This window comes from Phascolarctos cinereus, unplaced genomic scaffold, assembly GCF_003287225.1.
Source record: "Phascolarctos cinereus isolate Bilbo 61053 unplaced genomic scaffold, phaCin_HiC Scaffold_9;HRSCAF=440, whole genome shotgun sequence".
Taxonomy (NCBI): domain Eukaryota; kingdom Metazoa; phylum Chordata; class Mammalia; order Diprotodontia; family Phascolarctidae; genus Phascolarctos; species Phascolarctos cinereus.
Window position 1 is genome coordinate 237519567 of NW_027556402.1, and position 11874 is coordinate 237531440.

An 11874-nucleotide genomic window follows, 5' to 3' on the forward strand; every position below is an offset into this window, starting at 1 on the left:
GGGGACAATTTATGAACATATTACTGTGCATGAATATCACGGAACATCATGGAAATCCAACAGACAGGGAAACATTCTCAGACAAACCTAGGAAGATTTGCCTGAACTGATACTGAATGAATGGAGCAGGACCCAGAGAACAAGATGTGAAATAAAATAATAATAATAATAATGATAAATTGTAAAAAAGAGTAAACAACTTGGAAAGATTTGAGAGCAATGATCCATATGATGAACAACTACAACTCAAAAGGACCAGTGAAGAGATGTTACATCCTGAAAGAGTTGAAGTACCCAAAGTGCAGAATAAAATATACATTTTCATACATGGAAAACATTGAATTTTGTTTTATTTGACTACACATCTCTGTAGGTAGGGGAAAGACCCTACATTTAATGAAATTAATGAATTTAATGAAAGGTGTCCACCTGTAGTATGTAGTATGTAAGTTGTCATATGGCTCGAAGGAACACAGAAAAGACATCTCAAGACTCTTCCCGCACCTTTCTCCAAGGCACATTGATTACTAACAGGAGGGGAAGCAGAACATTCGGGCCAAAGATCACCACTCTCCTCAGAGAGAACAGGTACCCAAGTACAAGAATATCTATCAGCTACCTTAAATAATATTAGTCCAGAGGATATGATCAGGTTCCATCTAACTTCTGATCAATTTGTCATTATTATTGTTGACAGGTTCTATATTCACAGCTTGACCCCTTTCCCAAGAAATCCCAATTCTACAATGAATACACATAGCAGAAAACAAAGAAAACCTGCTTCTCCAAATCATGGCAAACAGAAATCAGAGAAGGTGTATATAGGACAATATACAACAGACAATGCAGAATGAAGGAGCTCTCCCATTGAGAATGAGATGTCAGCTCAACTATGAGAAATTGTCCTTGATTTCACCCAACAGACAATTCCCCAAAGTCTGTAAGGTAGCAAGATGAGGATAGGGATATGATGATGACAGAGACTATCAGCTCCTCTCATATCCTCCCAGAATCTTTTCCTTCAGTAACCTGAAGTGAGGTGGGCCTCCTCCATCTTCCCTCTCAAAGCTGAATGCCAGAAGTCCCTGATACCCAAAGAGTGCTAAAGAAGATTTGAAACTTGAGGAGTCTCAAAGGGGACTGATTGAGAACTGAAGCTCTTCTGCCTTTCACCAACCCTGTCCAGCCCCTCATGCAGGACAAGGCATTCATCTCCACCAGCAAAGAGAGAGCCCCATATTAATCAGCTTTGAGACAGAGGGTACACAAATACAAAAGTATTATTTTTTCCTTTCATTTGGGGGCAGGGTTTTTAGTTTGCTTTGTTTTGTTTGAGAAAAAGAAAGGAAAGAGGGTTATTGAAATATTTTAAATGTGCATAAGAGAACAAAATAATAATATTAATAAAAATCATAGTAGCTAGCATTTATATAATGTGTGCAAAGAAGTCTACATTTAATATTTCATTTGATCCTCACAACAATCCTGCTACTTGTGGTATTATTTTTTCATTTTACTGATAAGAAAACTGAGGTAGAAAGAGCTTAGATGACTTGCCCAGGGCCATATAACTATTAAATGTCTGAGGTAGGTTTTAAACTCTGGTCTTCCTGACTTCAGGGCCAGTGTTCAATGCACTATGCTACCTGGTTGTTCGTCCATTTTTCCAGTAGGACATGTGGGGTAACTTTGAGAATGTGTTATTGAATTTATCATATACACAAAAATCCAAGGTGTTCATCAGCTTCACATATAATACTGACTTTCTCTTCTTTGTATAGGAAATGATCATCGTATTTGGGTGTCAACAGAGCAGAATAAAAAAAATATACATATGTGTGTGTGTGTGTATATATATATATATATATATATATATATATATATATATATATATATATATTATATATATTATATATATATATAGAAGAGAATTTGACAACACTTTTTTTTTAAGTACATAAAAACACCCTAGATGCCTCCCCCAAAGAGGTTTGGGGATTTTTTCTTCCATTTCTTCCTTTGTCTTTAGGTGGGATACCTTAAAGAAAGCCAATTATACCTTATTTCTAAAGAGATCTATCCCATGTGGATAGCCTGTAATTTCTCTTGGAAACTAGTATTTTTTTTTCTTTTTAATCTCTACTGTTAGAAAATGTACCTGTATAACTAACATAATCTCCACTTCCTCTTATACAGTGCTTACTGAGAATGGAAAACATCTGTTCTCAGTGTGAGATCCTTTCATATACTTGAATAATGTTATTAAATCATCCCTCATTCTTCCATCTTCAGGCAGAAGAATCCCAGGCTCTTTGATCTATCTTCATAAATATTACTTTTTTGACACTCTGGGCACCTTTTCAATTCCTTTAATTTCTACAGGCATTTATTAGGTACCATCCATGTGCATAACAGTCTACTAGGGACTGTGGATGAAAAGAGAGATATGCCATAGACCTTTCTTACAAGGAGCTAGCAATAAAAAAAGGGAAGGGAACAACATAAGCATGCATAACTGTAATGCATAGGGAAGAGAGTAAGTTCAGGGAAAGGAGGTCAGTCTAGATGAAGTGAAACAAGAAATTCAGGAATGCTTACTATCTGTCTAACCTTGGGCAAGTGTCTTAACCTCACTGGGCCCAAGTTTCCTCATTTGTGAAATCAGAGGGATTCATTTCATGACCTCTGAGATAATTTCTGTCTCCAGATCTATGATTCTATGATTTTACTTAAAATCATTTTCAGACAAGATGTTTTAGGGTATCCAGTAGACTTTTATGGAACACATGGTATCAGAGGTAGACATTGAATGTAAGGACGTCAAAAGAGAGAGATGGAAGGAGGGGGTAGTCAATTCCAGGTTTTGACAATGTTGGTAGAATAGACATGGAAATGGGAGAGAGCAAGATGAAAATGAGGAGGAGATGTAGTCCAATTTGGGTGTAATTTAGAGTGAAAGAAAGACAGTAACATGGTACCGTTGAAATGAGGGAGGGCTTAAAAAAACCAACTAGGTTCTATGGGACCTTGGGCAAGTCATTTTATGCCTCTTTTCTCAGTTTCCTCACTTGTAAAATTGAGGTGAACTAGATGACCTGTAAAGTCACTTCCAGATCTAAATCTTTGATCTTATGAGATAATTTTGCATAGATGAATTGAAGATATATTGTGAAGGCTTGCAAGCTGAATAAAAGTTTACTGAAACATGATTCTTTTTTTAAGTAGAGGAGTGACATAAAAGGAGGGTATGCTTTGATCATTTAGTCAGTAAGATATGAAAGCCAAGTTAGAGAAAAGATAGACTAAAGGAACTTAGAACAGAGAAGAAATGATTTCAAAAGCACAGTTGAGAGGTAATGAGAGCCTGAACTAGAATGAAGGGGCTGGGAGTAATGAAAAGCTGATATGAGAGAGAAGGAAGAATCACTAGGACCTGGCAAATATTTGGATTTGGGGAGGGTGTGGGTGAATAAGTTAGCTTTATCAAAGAGAAGGGCATCTATTTCTCTGAGACTGATGGAAGAATAAATGGGTGAGAGTAACATGATAGTGTTTGTCAGTGTTTTTCAAAAGAGGGTTAGGTGGACACTGATAATGCTTATAGCTCTTGATTTATTATCTTGCAATCCTAAGACTTGGAGAAGTTGAAGATCAGAGAGGAGATGGAAGGGAATTCACCTTGCTTGGACTCAATCTTCTCAGAAGAGTGAGAGGGCAGTTCATTTGCTGAGCAATAGTGGAGACGGAGATTTGAAATGTGACATTTTGTAACTATCTTGCAGTTGACCTCCCATATATGTATTATCAAGCCCGAAGCAAACATGAATTCATTAAGAGCACAGACAAACTCATATTTGTATCCCAAATGCCTAGAACATGTTTGTCTTCAGTGGCTCAGCTACAGAAGGGCTCCTTCCCAATTGCTATAGAATATATTCATACTTATACAGACAAGCATGGTTTTGTAACCACAGCTTTCTGACATGAAAAGCAGTATCTTTGCAGCTGATGAAGACTGCCCCCAGAATGATAGAAATCTGCCCAGGAGAAAGACAAATGCACAGATTTGAGTCTACTACAGAAATCAAAAGGACCAGTACAAATAATTTCTTTCCTTCTTTTTAGGTAGTCATTTTAGAGGTAGACTGTGGTCATTTGCTGTGAAAGCATCCCATAGGATCAATGCTTTGGGGTTCTTTAACTGCCATGTAGGAGTATTTCACCCACCATCCTGTTCCATATGGATTGATGGCATTTCAGAAGGCTTAGCTCAATCAAAATCAGTTAGGATCAAAGATAGGAAAGTTCCATTTTAAATAAATATCTGAAGTCTGGTGTTGCAAAAGAAATTCTATTCTTGTTTTATTATACAGACACATGGACTTGCTAACATATATATGCCTTTTTGTATGTTTAGAACCATTTAAGCATTTTATCTACTGCATTTGCAAATATCTCTGTAACTTGCATTATCCTAGTAACAGAATCTATACTTGAAATGAAAACCTTTTTTGATAAAGAGCTCAGTAGGCATAAAAGTAGTTCACCAATGAGCTTTTCTGGCATTTCTCTCAGGGTTACAAAGGCTCCCTAGTCTGTGTCCAAACACATTATATTTATCTCAAACTATTTTTATGCATTTTTAGACCTGACCATTCCCCCTACTAACCACCTTCCCCTTGGCTTATTTTCATATTTGAGGGAAAGGAAGAGAGGAAAGAATTATTTATTAAGTACCTACTATGTGCCAGGCATTGTGCTAAGTGCTTTGTACATATTAACCCTAGGAGGTAGGTGATATTATTATCCCCATTTTAGAAATAAAAAAAAAAAACTGAGGAAACAATGGTTAAGGGACCTGCCCAAGGTCATACAGCTAGCAAATGTCTGATGTCAGATTTGAACTCAGGTCTTCCTGACTCCATCCTCATCACTCTATTCACTGCACCACCCAATTCCTTGCACATGAAGAGGAAGGTAGGGTGTAATTGATGGAATTCTTGGCTTAGAATGTAGAAGACCTGGTACAAATCCAAATTCTAACATACCAGCTGTGTTAACAGGCAATTCCCTTAACCTTTATAAGCTTCAAGATATTATTTATAACTTATCTAATAAGCCATAGGTGGATTGCAATTTGGTGGAGGGAGCTCCCTCACTAGGCCTTCCCTATAGAGACCAAATCACATGTCTTACATGTATTCAGGTGTAATGCTTCCATTGTCTTAGAGATATTGTGCTGCCCCAGTTTTGCCAGGGAGTCATTTTATCATTTTCCCTCCTTACCATGCCCATAATCATCTGTTTATTAAAGGGGTGGGGGTGGGATTACTGGAGAGTAAAATTAAAGACGTAATATTTCAATCCCTTTAACAAAATAAAATTGTAGAGGGAGGAGAAAGAAAGAAAAGAAGTATTTTTAAGCACTTACTTTATGTCAGGCTCTATGCTAAGTGCTGGGGACCAATTATGATTCTAGAAGAATGATTATGATGCATGACACTCACCTCCTGTCACAAGAGTGATGGGCACAAGATGTAGAAGGAGAAATACATTTCTGGGCATAACCAATGTTGGAAATTGTTTTTGTTGGACTATGCATATTTGTTATTAGGTTTTCGGTTTTTTGTTTTTCATTTTAATCTCTTTTCCCTACCCAACATAGGGATGGGTGGGTAGAAGGGAGAAAATATGAATACTTACTAATTAAAAAAAGAATTAAAAATGCCTTGAGGGAAAAGATAACCATGATAAATATGGCTTGTCTGTGTCCCAGAAATATCATTCTACTTTGTAATACTCTTTGTTTTCTTTGTTTTGTATCCCTAAATAGGTTGTAAACTCCCTGAGGGAAGGTCTACATCTTAAAAATTGCATACCCTAGCACAGAAAAAAGCATAATAAAAATTCTCTGTGTGATGGACCCACTCACTCTCATGTTCTGTCTGGCCCAAGCCTTCTTAGGCCTCCACAGATGCTATGTTCCCATATGGATACAATTGCAGGCTCAGAATTGTGTCATTCAGAAAATACACATATACACATTCATACATACATGAATGTATATTTCTCATTCTTGTTCAGTTGTTTCAGTCACATCCAACTCTTTGTGACCCTATTCAGCATTTTTTTGGCAAAGATACTGGAGTGGTTTGCCATTTTCTTCTCTCTCTCTCTCTCTCTCTCTCTCTCTCTCTATATATATATATATATATATATATATATATATATAAACACATTACAGATTGCATTTTTTTATAGACGAGGAACTGAGGCAAATAGGGTCAAGTGACTTGTCCAGGTTTACACAGCTGGTAAGTATATGAGGCCAGATTTGAACTCAGGAAGATGAGTCTTGCTGACTTCAGGCCCAGCACTCTGTGCACTATGGCACCACCTCGCTGCCCCCTGAGTAGTGTGTGTATACACTCACGTAGACAAATACATATGTGCATTAAACCTACATACATATACATATTTGTGTCTCTTTAAATATACATACATACATATATATATACACATTTACACATATATATACATGCTTACATACGTAGCTGCATACCAACATATATGTGTGTGTGGATATGTATGTATCTATCTATCCATCTAAATGTTTGTCTATCTATCTACCTGTCAGTCTATCTATCTAAATGTCTACCTGTCAAACTATCTATCTATCTATCTATCTATCTATCTATCTATCTATCCATCCATCTAAATGTCTGTCTGTCTATCTATCTGTCAGTCTATCCATCTATCCATATATATTTAGATATTTAGAGCTAGATCTAAATCTAGATACAGATGTATAGATATAGATATAGATACATGTGACTTGGGGCTAGACAGAGCGTGAGAGTGACAGGACACAGAAATTCTTTATTATGCTTTTTTCTGTGCTATGCTATACAATTTTTAAGATATAGACCTTCCCCTCAAGGAGTTTACAGCCTATCTAAGGATATAAAACAAATCAAACAAACAGCATTACAAAGCAGAATTATTTCTGTGATGTAGACAAGCCATATTTATCGTGGTGATGGCAGAGCCTTGACACATATACTTGAGCGGTTTGTGATTTCCTTTTCTACCTCATTTTACAGATGAGGAAACTGAGGCAAACAGGATGAAGTGATTTGCCCAGGGTCACACAGCTAGTTAGTGTCTGAGGTGGGATTTGATCTCAGTTCTTCCTGACTCCAGACACAACATTCTGACTACTATGCTACCTAGCTGTCCCTGGTTTTCTTAGAAATACTGAAAATGCAATTCCCACACCCCCAAGTTTTCAAGGGCAAAGTGAGGAGTGAGCAAAGATATGGTTACTCCCAGACTTAAGCCGTGCATGGGAAAACTACTGTTCTGCTTCTTAAAACTAGCATGCGCTCAAAATATCCACACAAAATATATAGAAATGAGTTATAGGGTATCTGATCCATAGAACTCTGATGCAAAATGTATCTCCATGGAGAATTAGTAAATAATTTCTCTTCATTATGCAGCAAATGTTCCTGAAACTTTCCAACTCAATTTATATCAAAAGAAAATGGATATTATTTCTAAAAAACTGCTCTTCAAAGTGTTAATAAGAATAATTCATATTCCTATAGCATTTTATAGTTTATAAAGCACTTCATTCATAACAGCCCTGTGAAGCAAGGAGCCCATGACTTATCATCATCATTTTGTAGAAGCTCGGAAAGGGAAAATGACTTGCCCAAGGTCACTCAGCTAATAAGCCAGAATTTGATTCCAAGTCTTTTGACCTCCAGACCAACATGCTCTTTTACTTGTGTTAAGAAGACTGGAGTAGGAGTATGTTAGAAGGATAGTCACTCAGCACTCTTGTCTGTGATTCCAATTCAGTTACAAATTCTCATACTGGGCATTAAGTTCTTCAGGGTTGCTGTAGATGGAGGCCTAAGGTGGAAGGGAGGGGAAATACCTTCACAGATTTAGAGTGCAAAGTGGCCTAAGTCCAGATTTGTGTCTACTCTCTGTTTTTCTTCTCTGTCTATGTCTGTTTCTTTCTTTCTTTCTTTCTCTCTCTCTCTCTCTCTCTCTCTCTCTCTCTCTCTCTCTCTCTCTCTCTCTCTTTCTCTCTCTCTCTCTTTCTCTCTGTGTTTGTCTGTTTTTCTCTTTGTATCTTTCTCTGCTTCTTTCTCTCTGTCTCTTTGTCTCTGTGTCTCTCTCCTCTTTCTTTTCTCTCTTTGTCTGTCTCTCTATTTCTCTCTGTCTCTCTCTTCTTTCTCTCTTTCTCTCCCTTTTCTTCCTCTTTGTCTCTATCTCTTCATCTTCATCTTCTACGTGTAGCTCCTACTCTTTCCCTCCGGAGTCAGATAGGATAAATCTAATTTCTCTTAAAACAGACCTCTGTCCTCCGTTTCTTGCTTCTGTGTTTCTATTTCCTATTTCACAGGTTACTTTGAGGGAAATGCTTTATAAAATTTAAATCTCTTTTGAAATGGATTGTTGCATTCATCATCCTTACGGTTGTTATCACTTTCTCCTCTCTAATATTGAGACAATACATTAAGGAGCTATGATGATAAATTAGTGAGGTCTTGACCCTGACCTTCCCAGTTAGTAGGGACTGTGATCTCCATTTCTAGGTGTACTCTATCAAGCAAACAACAACAATTATCTATTAAGTGCCAGCCATATGTCATGCAATGTGCAGGTCACCAAGATATTGCTTAGGGGTCCAGGGAGGAAAATAAGTGAAAAGGTGCTTTAAGAGTTCGTTTAGAGAATTTTAATCAAATTAATGACAAACCACAATTCTAGAGGACCAGTAATGGCAAATACTACCCACAAAGATGCAACCGGCTCAAAAAGCATAATGAGATGTATATTTTGCCTGTTGCCAATAAAAAATTTTATTTTGTGAAGAAGAGAACATAATGATCATTAATTGGAAATGTTTTTCAAAAGGCTTTTTGTTTTTGTTTTTTGTTTTAGAGTTTATTTGCTGTGCATGGTCATATACACCTCAAATGCTTGCTACCAGATAAGGTTGAAGCTAGTAGAAAATTTGAGCTTAGGAGATCTCAACTGTAGGGTATTCACCCAATGAAGCGTCAACACCTTCTGGCTTTAATGTAATGAGCCTGAAGGAAAAAGGGGTGGAATGGGGAGGCAAGCTACCAAAGTTGGGCTAAACTGGCCCAGGTGACAAACAGAAGAGGTCAAATGTTCCGTGTCCCTCTGTAATGGGATCAAAACCAGGAGCTGCCACAGAACTTCCAGCATGAAATAAGGAGACCAAAACTCCAAATATATAACTGATTAATCAAAATAACAAAGAAATAAGCCAAAATTTGGCTCTGGAATGAGAAATTTACATTTTTCTTCCTAAAACAGAGTCATGCCATATACAAATATATTTGGATATGCCAATATGCAACATACCAATGTACCAGTATATTGGGACATGCTAATCCTCAAGCAATATGGAAAAGATAGACAATTTTATTGCTATATGTGTTCACTGGCAGACTTTGAACAGTGATTTTCATAGACTTATCATGTCTTCTCATTTGTTTATGTACGTAACTAAACGCTACTCAATGTATAGATTATTTTTAAATAGAATTTTCAAAATTATGATGTGTGTGTGTGAGCACGTGTGTGAAACCCATGGTTAGAAAAGAAAGCCAATCAGTAGACTGAAAGCCCATATGATACAATGGTACAACAAAGCAGACCAAAATAATAGTAATAATTAATAATTAATGCCAGCTTGGGCTGCATTAATAGAGGAATAGGATTCAGAAGCAAAGAACTAAATGAAAGCCCTTGACTATCCTGTGCTGAACCATAGGCAAAGTATCATGTTCAGTTCTGCCCATCACCTTTTGGGAAGGTTATCCAGAAACTAAAACACATCCAGAAAAAGTTGACCAAGATAATGAGGGAGCTGGGAATGTTTAGCTTGGAAAAGAGAAGTTTTAGGGCAAAAGGTTTAAATCTGAGATCCAGGGACCACCAAGCAGTCTACAGATATTTTTTCAGTGGTTCTATGAACTTGGATGGGAGAAAAAAATGCATTTTTATTTTCACTAACCTCTAATTTAAATGTAGTATTTCCTTCAATTATTTAAAAACATGATTCAGGAGAGCCTGGGGCTCCCAGCTTGCTCGCTGCAGTCGCTGCCTTGTTGGCTATCAGTCTGGCTCACCAGCAGCCCCCACAGCCAGATGAAGATCAAGAGCACCGCGAAGGCACAGCACATGGCTTAGCACAGCCACGTGAAGGGGCTAGGGCTGGTGGCCTGGCCATGCATGCGACCTCTGGGCTGCTGGGCCAGGAGGACACCCACAAGGTATGTGATGTGATAGTAGAATTGATCACAAGACAGAAAATGTCCAGGAGAGCTGTTTTGTTGGCAAGACCTCCTGGAACTGGCAAGACAGCCTGGTAAAGTCCCCTTCTGTCCCATAGTAGGAAGTGATGTCTACTCTATAGAAATTAAGAAGACAAAAGTTCTGATGGAAAACTTCAGAAGCGCAATTGGTCTGAGGATAAAGGAGACCAAGGAAGTTTCTGAAGGGGAAGTCACTGAGTTAACTCCATATAAGACTGAAAACTCTAGGGTGGGCATGGAAAAACCATCAGCCATGTAATCATAGGACTCAAAACAGTAAAAGGAATCAAAGAGTTGAAACTGGACCTTAGCATCTTTGAAAGTTTGCAGAAAGAGCGAGTGGAGGCTGGAGATGTGATATACACAGAAGCAAACAGTGGTGCAGTAAAGAGGCAAGGCAGGTGTGATACCTATGCTACTGAATTCGACCTTGAAGCTGAAGAGTATGTTCTCTTGCCAAAGGGCGATGTGCACACAAAAAGGAAATTAGTTAGGATGTGGTCCTCTATGACTTGGATATTGCCAGTGCTAGGCCCCAGGGCAGGCAGGACATCCTTTCCATGATGGGCCAGTTAATGAAGCCAAAGAAAACCAAAATCACAGAAAAGCTTCAAGGGGAGATTAACAAGGTGGTCAACAAGAACATTGACTGAGGCATAGCGGAGTTGGTTCCTGGCACACTGTTTGTTGAGAAGGTGCATGTTGGACATTGAATGCTTCACCCACCTGCACTGCACCTTGGAGTCTTCCATCATCCCCAGTGTCATCTTCACTTCCAACCGGGGCAACTGTGTCATCAGAGGTACCGAGGATGTGATCTCTTCTCATGGGATTCCCCTTGACCTTCTAGACCAAGTGATCATCCTCTGCACCATGCTGTACACCCCAGAAGAAATGAAACAGATAATAAAAATCAGAGCCCAGACAGAAGGGATTAACATCAGTGAGGAAGCATTGAACCACCTGGGAGAAATTGGTACCAAAGACAACATTAAGATGCTCAGTGTAGCTCCTGACCCCAGCCAACCTACTGGCCAACATCAATGGGAAAGACGGTGTTGAGAAGGACCGTGGGAATGAAATTAATGAACTCGTATGTGATGCCAAGTCTCCAGCCAAAATCCTAGCTGAGCAATAGGACAAATATATGAAGTAAAATGATGGTCACATCTTAACCCTTTCGAGTTGAGATGGAAAGACACCAAGAATGTACCTTGGCCTGCTAAAACAGCAAAGACATGAGGATGGATATTTCTGAAGCAGAGAAACCTCTGGAGTTAATATCTGTGTTCACTTAGTTATATTATCAATTTTGTGTGGAAAGATTAATTTAAAATTATCATATCTTCTCCCATAGTTGCAGTGTTTCCACCCTCATCTGGAATATTTTCTAATAAGTCTTTTTAGTTTGTTTTGAAAAAAAAATACATGATTGAGAGAGAGTCCATAGGCTTCAACAGGCCATCACAGAGGTCCATGACTCACAAAAAAAATTAAAGAACCCCTG

At 38.2% G+C, this 11874-nt stretch overlaps 1 pseudogene; it reads left to right on the top strand.

The window, feature by feature from the left end:
* The first annotated feature begins 10200 nt into the window (after positions 1-10200).
* LOC110200971 (ruvB-like 1 pseudogene) lies at positions 10201-11523 on the top strand (annotated as a pseudogene).
* Positions 11524-11874: the final 351 nt, after the last annotated feature.